The sequence below is a fragment of the Alosa pseudoharengus genome, unplaced genomic scaffold (assembly GCF_046254945.1).
Source record: "Alosa pseudoharengus isolate Yale_2024_CS ecotype anadromous, Long Island Sound unplaced genomic scaffold, YU_APseudo_1.1 YU_APseudo_1.1_scf_4, whole genome shotgun sequence".
Classification (NCBI taxonomy): Eukaryota; Metazoa; Chordata; class Actinopteri; order Clupeiformes; family Clupeidae; genus Alosa; species Alosa pseudoharengus.
This window is the reverse complement of record NW_027468774.1, coordinates 28,737,894-28,745,556: the sequence shown is the minus strand read 5'-3', so window position 1 is coordinate 28,745,556 and position 7,663 is coordinate 28,737,894. Positions and strand designations below refer to the sequence as shown.

At 40.5% G+C, this 7,663-nt stretch overlaps 1 long non-coding RNA gene across 1 annotated transcript; it reads right to left on the bottom strand.

Moving 5' to 3' along the window:
- Window positions 1-2,236: 2,236 nt before the first annotated feature.
- On the bottom strand, window positions 2,237-5,156 carry LOC143103134 (uncharacterized). Its single transcript, XR_012982728.1, has 7 exons — window positions 4,954-5,156; window positions 3,994-4,165; window positions 3,652-3,739; window positions 3,233-3,389; window positions 2,930-3,125; window positions 2,543-2,616; window positions 2,237-2,424 (listed from the first exon to the last, which is right to left on the bottom strand). It is a non-coding gene; the product is annotated as an uncharacterized LOC143103134 (long non-coding RNA).
- Window positions 5,157-7,663: the final 2,507 nt, after the last annotated feature.

The window sequence follows — 7,663 nt, the reverse complement described above, 5'->3', positions numbered from 1 at the left end:
TAGGCTGAACGATGTCACATATGGTTGGGTGGGCGTTAGTGAACAATTAGGTGGATCAGGTGAAGACAAACTGACAGTAATATTTTATAGGCTCAGCAAATGAAATGCATAAATATCCACAAATCAACTCATTAGGTCTTATTCCATTTCTAAAACCAAAACAAGTCCAACTAATTCCTTCCATTATCAGAGCTTATTCAGATGTCCATAGTACAGTCAATGTTCCCTCCTCCATACTGAATCATTTATAATTGAACCATTTTTTCCCCAGCTGTCATGAACTTGAAAGCCATTTAAACAATACTGTAGATCATGCAGCTTATGAGTAAACGGTGAGCATAACCTGTGTGGGTAAAAGAAAATGCTTAGAAAAAAAGAGGTTTCGCACAACAATAAAGTCTTTCCTGAGGTGCTGGCTTCTTGTGCATATAATTGTTAAAGAAAATAAGAGAATGCCGCACTCTGCTCAATGTTTTAATGTTGAAGTGACGTTTCGGCCGTCTGGCCTTCTTCAAGTTTGAAGTTCGAGTTTGAAGAAGCGGCATTCTCTTTATTTTCTTTAAAAAGAAAATGCTTCCCAGTGCAGGCAGTTCAGTCACAACAACAGCTGCTTCTTCAGTCGATATTTTGTAAATCATGCTTTCCATGTTTTGTTTTGTCTGTCTCACAAAGCCACATTGCCTCTAAATGCATCTGTAGTTTGTCTGTAAACCAGTGATGACATGAAAGGATACTCTCTTCAGTACAGGTTTTACCCACGCCATCTATCAGTGAAGTTAGTGCATGCTGATTAGCTTAGAGAGCCATAAAATCTCAAGCAAGCTAATTGTTGACCAAATAGGCTTTAAGAAGACATGCCAGCAATGACTCTCAATATTGAGATACTAATTATCACAGTGCTTGCTTCTTCTGATGAGCTCATTAGTCCAGTGGACATTAGCTCCTAAAAACATTTGGGTGCTTTTAAACATAGTATTCTGCTTTGGGCACACCCCAAAGCAAAAAATCCTTCCATAAACTTTTTACCATAACAATCAAATCTGTACTTCCATGAGATGCTCAGCTAGCTGCAGGATATTTGTGAAGATCCACCTGTTGAATTCCATGAGACAGTAGTAAGAAAAGTGTGTGTGGAACTGTACAGGGAGACCTATAGATCTCTGTCATCTGTATAACTCTGTTTGGCAACATTGCTGATTAACTCTTCTGTACACTCTCGGAAAAAATGGTACCGCTCAGTACCTTAAAAGGTACAAACGCTTGTCTCTGTGGCAGTACCTTTAGAGGGTACAGAGCAGTACCTTACAAAAGGGGCACATATTTGTACCCTCATGTTTTGTACCTTCAATGGTCCCATCTGTACCTTCAGGAACTATTTTGTACCTTTTCTCTATGGTACAGGTTTGTATCATCATTGAGGGTACAGTATTTGTACCATTAAGGTACCACCACAGAGACAAGTCCATTTGTACCTTTAAAGGTACCTATAAGTTCCCTTAGACAAGTGGATTTGTACCTTTAAAGGTACTTATAGGTTCCCTTACTGGACATACTGTAAATAAATAATAAAAACAACACTTTCTTTAAAAAAACAGATTTATTGTATAAAAATACAAAACAGTAAATCTGATTTCATCACAGGGTACAGACAGAGAGCTTTTTTTTTTTTTTTTTAAATCAGATGCATTCTGGCCACTTACGACATTAAGACATACATTTTGCAAGTTTACTTACAACAAGTTTAATTTTGTTTGATACAGTAGGGCTGGTGTGTGTGTGTGGGGAGAGAGAGAGAAAGAAAGAAAGAAAGAAAGAAAGAAAGAAAGAGAGAGAGAGTGTGTGTACAGAGAGAGGAAAGAGAGTGTAGAGAGAGAGAGAGAGGAGAGTGTGGAGAGAGAGAGTGTATAGAGAGAGTGTATAGAGAGAGAGTGTATAGATAGAGTGGAGAGAGAGAGAGAGAGGAGAGTGTGGAGAGAGAGAGTGGAGAGAGAGAGAGAGTGTATAGATAGAGTGGAGAGAGAGAGAGTGTGTATAGACAGAGTGGAGAGAGAGAGAGTGTGGAGAGAGTGGAGAGAGAGAGTGTATAGAGAGAGTGGAGAGAGAGAGAGTATAGAGAGAGTGTATAGAGAGAGAGAGTGTGGAGAGAGTGGAGAGAGAGAGAGTGTATAGAGAGAGTGGAGAGAGAGAGAGTATAGAGAGAGTGTATAGAGAGAGAGAGAGTGTGGAGAGCGAGAGAGTGTGGAGAGCGAGAGAGTGTGGAGAGCGAGAGTGGAGAGAGAGTGTGTGGAGAGAGCGAGAGAGTGGAGAGTGCAGACTTCCGTTCCATCCACCTTGATAGTTGCAGGGAGTCGCCGCTCGCTGAAAACCTGTCTCCAGTTTGATGTGCCAGGCATCTGCAGTCGGATAAGGTGTAGCTGGATCTCCCTAAACAGACAAAACACAACACAACTAAAATGAGTAAAGAAAATGTTCTCCTTTTGGAATTTCATATTAACTTTGTACAACTGAAAGTTCGGAAATGAAGATGAAAGGTAAAACTTACATCATTCAGTGAAATGTAGTGCTCAAGTTTTTCTCTGAAGATGGTTGGTAAGAGCACCAAGGCAGCTCAGAATTCTAGGTTTTACAAACGAGAAGAGGTATAAATACAATGGATTAACAATGGCAAACATATCACACAATATGACAAGAGGTTACTTTTAGGGGTGTCACGATTCTCCAAATCCTCAATTCGATGTAATTTTCGATTTTAAAGTCACGATTCGATTCGATTTTCGATCTTTTTCAAATATTACTATTAATGCATTCCTTATATGTTATTTACTCTTTTTGGTCTTTTCCTTTTCAGATATTTAACACTTCTAAAGTGAACTACAAAAGAGTTGTTATAGGGCACAGTGTATGAAGGACCAAACTATTTCAAACATACCCCAAAAGGTGTTTTCAGGAAGGGATACTTGTTGGCGGCTTCAACAGCTGACATTCCACCCTGTAGCAACTCGCATCTTCTCCAGAGAAATGTGCGCCTCATTTTTTCCTCCACAATGGCACTATCTGGTTGAGACTTTTACATGGGCATCATTTGAGACTGCATCTTCGCCAACAGGACCTTCAGACTCATGATCCTATTGTGTACAAGTTCACAAACACACAAACACACACATTACTGGGATGCTCTATAACCTAGAGTCCTACCACTGCTGCAAATACTGTTGTACCACAGGAGGCCTACCATTTCGCATCTTCTTTCACATGTTATCTGGCTTGGTGTCTGTTTGGACTTGCCCTTGCGATGACCAAATTTCGCTTTGAACTGTTTGACCTGTTCTTCATCCAAGAGGTGATCGTTCAGTTTTGAACTTCCTTTTTAATGACATGTGCAACGTATGCTATGCAAAACAATGATTGTCAAGGGTTACTTTACATTGCATGACAAGATGATATTTTGTTGCAAGTATATATATATATCTCTATATATATATATATATATATATCTCTATATATATATATATATATATATATATATATATACCGTAAACATAAACATATCATTTCATTAGTAGCACAGTGACAACAGACTATTGAATAGTAACAGAAAACATCAGAATATATTGAAAGCATTCCTAAAGCACTTCAATGTCAAACACTTACATATCCATTCCCCTCCACGTCCTTCAAGAAAGGGTATTTGGCAACAAGTGCCTTGGCAGCCTTCACATAATCTTCACCGGAAGGATACCTAACAAATTCATTTAAAATGTTTACAATTGCACAAAGTTATTAGATCATACTGCATACATCCAAATACCTGCATTCAAACAAAACCAATGAAACAAAGGGTGTTTACAGCAAAAAGGGCACCATTTTGCATGTGCAAGGCTTGTAAATACACCACACCATAGTTAGACACAATTATTGCTCTCTACAGTTAATATGTTTATTGAAATCCAGTCTGTTGCAAAGAATCCAAAGATAAAAAAGTTAAAAACCCACCTTGATTCAGACATTGAAGCAGGAGCTGCAACATCGCAAATTTCTGTTTTCGGCTGAGAGATCAGGTTGATGAACTTTACTGCTACTTGCTTTTTGAAGAACCCCTCAAAGAGCTGGGAAATCATAAGGTTCGTCAGGCCACCATTAACAGTTTCCCCATCCACTTCATATTCTGAAAAAGAAAAAACAAAACAATTTCAAAAACAAAACAGCATTTAATATAACTAGTTAGACACTACAAACTCACATCCCTTGCACGAACAGAACCTAAACTAACCTGTGAAAAATTACCATTACCATTAATTCACCATTGAACTTAAACCATCAAGTCAGCAAGGTCAGCGCTAGCCTTCACCAACCACGTGGCTGGCTAACTGATGAACTGAAACGGCCTTGATGCTACCAACACTAAGTTATACAAATGCAATCATAAGTTCTCAATGTATGACTGATGTTTAACTAAACAATATTAGCAGCTATATTGCCATTGTGTTACCGTTTTTATTGTATAGCAGTTATTTCAACATCTTTCTCAGAGCCAAAACAGGAAACTAACGTTACATAAAGCCTGGGAAGTTGACGTTAATTCTACCAAAAGCATGTGGCGTCAGCTAGCTAACCAGTCTGGTAGCCAATGTAGCGCTATAGCTTCCCAAGTTAGCTATAACTTTTCTACCATTGACCACGACTGATTACCTAGCCAACTAGCTAGCTCTAACATTGGCTTAAATTAACACTTGACATGATCGATCCCAAATCCGCTAAAATGTCACCAAAGCACTAAGTAATGTTACTTAATGCATGCATAAATCAGATTGACAGGGAGCTAAGAGACCTTAGCAGCTCGTCCTAGCTTCTAGGTTCCATCTAGTAACGTTAGCTAGATAGATATTATACCACACGAAGTCCTGTTAAAAGTTTAACGCTATTGACAATTATTAAAAAAGCTACTTTACTCACCTATGAATTTTTTTCTCTCATTTACGGTTACGTCCAATCCACCTTTAGAAAGTTGCTGCAGAAGGTCTTCGGTTGTCAGCGCAGCAAGAGACATCATTCAGATTCCCTGCCTCAGCTCAGCCCGACCCACGGCACCGACCGTTAAAATCTTTATGGAACACTCCAAACACTGACGCCCGTGCCGACGCTACGGCGCCTGCAGTACGCAGCACTGTCCGTTGCGTTGACTGATGACCGCTGACGATAGCTTGCTAACTTATTAGCTGGTACAGTACACACATCGTCAACCTCACTCCTGACAAATTTGTTTGTTGTAAAAACAGGATTTTTAGACTATTCAATCCATATTTCTCATCTCATTTTCAAAACAAAATCATAATCTAGCCCAACTTTTTAAATAAATGTATAATCCTCTACCATTTCTCAGAATCATCCTCCATGTTTTTATTTTTGGCGAGGTCGAGAGTTCTAGCAGGACTGGCGATCTGATTGGCTGACGCATGACTAATAGCTCTAGTTCATGGGTACAAAATCATATGGTACAAACATGTACTTTCACAAATCTTGTACTTTGAAAGGTACAACATTGTATCACAGAGGTTCAGTCCTGTATCTTTCAAGGTACAACAAACTGAAAGGAACAATTTGGTACCTGAAGGTTTAATACTTGTACCCCTGCGTACCTTTTTTTCTGAGAGTGTACCCTCCATTAGCTGACACATATTAGTCCATTGGTGTTATTCATTAACACTATGGGAGTGCAGTCGAGTGGCATCTTCCCACTGATAATAAACGATATCAGCGCTCCCTCACTGATTACCATCAGACCACTGGCGCTCTTCATTAACCAAAACCATGATAATCTCTCTTTGATATTAATTAAATTTACTAACAGAATTGCTTTCATTCACAGCAGGGGGAATGGGGAGGGGGGGGGGGGGCAGCTGCAGGCAGTTCACGTATGGCATCTTTCCCTGCCTGTTGCGCAGGTGTGTGTGTGAGACAGAGACACTCTTCACACCTGATTCGCAACCTGCCAGCTGGGCATCTGAGGACTTAACTAGATTCCTCCCAGTGGCCGTGGTTACAGAGATTCACACAGCTTCACTACTGCTCCCATGGGTGCACGCTTCAGGTATAGAGCTTATCCTTAAGGCAGTGTTTGCTAATCCCTACATTGACAGGAAAAGAGGACAATGGAAATGGCGTCATATGGAAAAACCCCAAAAAAGACATGGGGATTTTAAACACATTAAGCCATTGAATTGTGTCTTAATGAATGTGATTAAGGCACAGTGGTACTGTGCAGTGCACTGCTAGACTGAGGATCTGACTGGGAATTCTGAGTTCTGTTAAAACCTGAAAGAGGGAGAGGGATGAGAACATTAGGGTGTGGATGAGAGACTCAAGACTGAACGAGAGAATGGAGACACCAATTAAAGGAAAAGAAAAAAGCCCAATATCAAAGTCGGGAGAGAAAAGACACTGAAGACAGCAATCAAAGAACCTCCATTTTAGAGATCAAATCAAGCATACAATAGACTCCATAAGCTGTGACAATGTGTAAACATTAAATGCATTTGTCAATAAAATATATCAATAAATCAATCAGTTGCTCTCCTGTTAAACCCATTTACTAAACTGACAGACATTCCCACACACACTCAGGAACAACTCAGACCTCTTTCCTCCATACAAGTAGTGTCTAGTTACTTTTTCAATACCATCTTGACTCTCACTTGCGTTTCCATTTACTGTGTGATTGAAAAAGATATAAGGTGATTGCTTTCTCACAGAGGGCTGGCTATGACAGGATGTGCAGACCCATTAGTAGTACTTTCATTTCCACGGACTAGGGCTCTTAAATGATGGCCAGAAATGACCTCTGGGTTTCATCACTGTACTTTTTCCTGATGCATCTTAATTCCTTCTCTTTTATGTTTCTTTGTTCTTCATCATCTGTTATGTTACATCTTTGGTTCTGCCTCACTCACTCTCCTTGTTTCTGCCAATAGGTAATTTCTATACAAGACAGAGCTCTTCATCACTCTCATTCACACAAAGAAGAAACTCTGTTGACCCTTCCCTGTCCTTCCTCCTTTGTTCTGTGTCCATCTCTCTGTCTGTGAAGAGCTGAAACACACATACACACACACACACACACACAAACACACACACACACACACACACTCACACACAGACACACACACACACACATACACACTCTCTCTCTCTCTCTCTTTCTCTCTCTTTCGTCCTCTCTCTGTCTCTCTCTCTCTCTCTCTCTCTCTCTCTCTCTCTCTCTCTCTTTCTCTCCCTCTTTCTGTTCTCCCTCCTCCTTCATCTCTTTCCATTTTACTGTCCGCTGCAGACTGCAGACCACAGACACTTTGCACAGCAGCCCAAATGAATCCCTGGCTGAGGGAGTCTGCAGCCCACTGCACAAGGGATATAATGGACTGCGCTGTGCAATGCATTCTCCAGCATGCTAAGTAATGGCTAAGTAATGGCCACTCGAGATGAGGATCCTCGGGCTCGAGGCTAGTTCATCATCTTCCAAGCATGCTACAAGAAGCAAATACAAAACCTACCTTACACTTCTTTGGTTTGACTAGCATGCACTGGCAGGTGACAGCTGGATTCTGGCAGTTGTGCGTTCTCCTTCATGGCACAGCATGCGTTAGCCTACTAGTAGCCTGAACGCCTAACC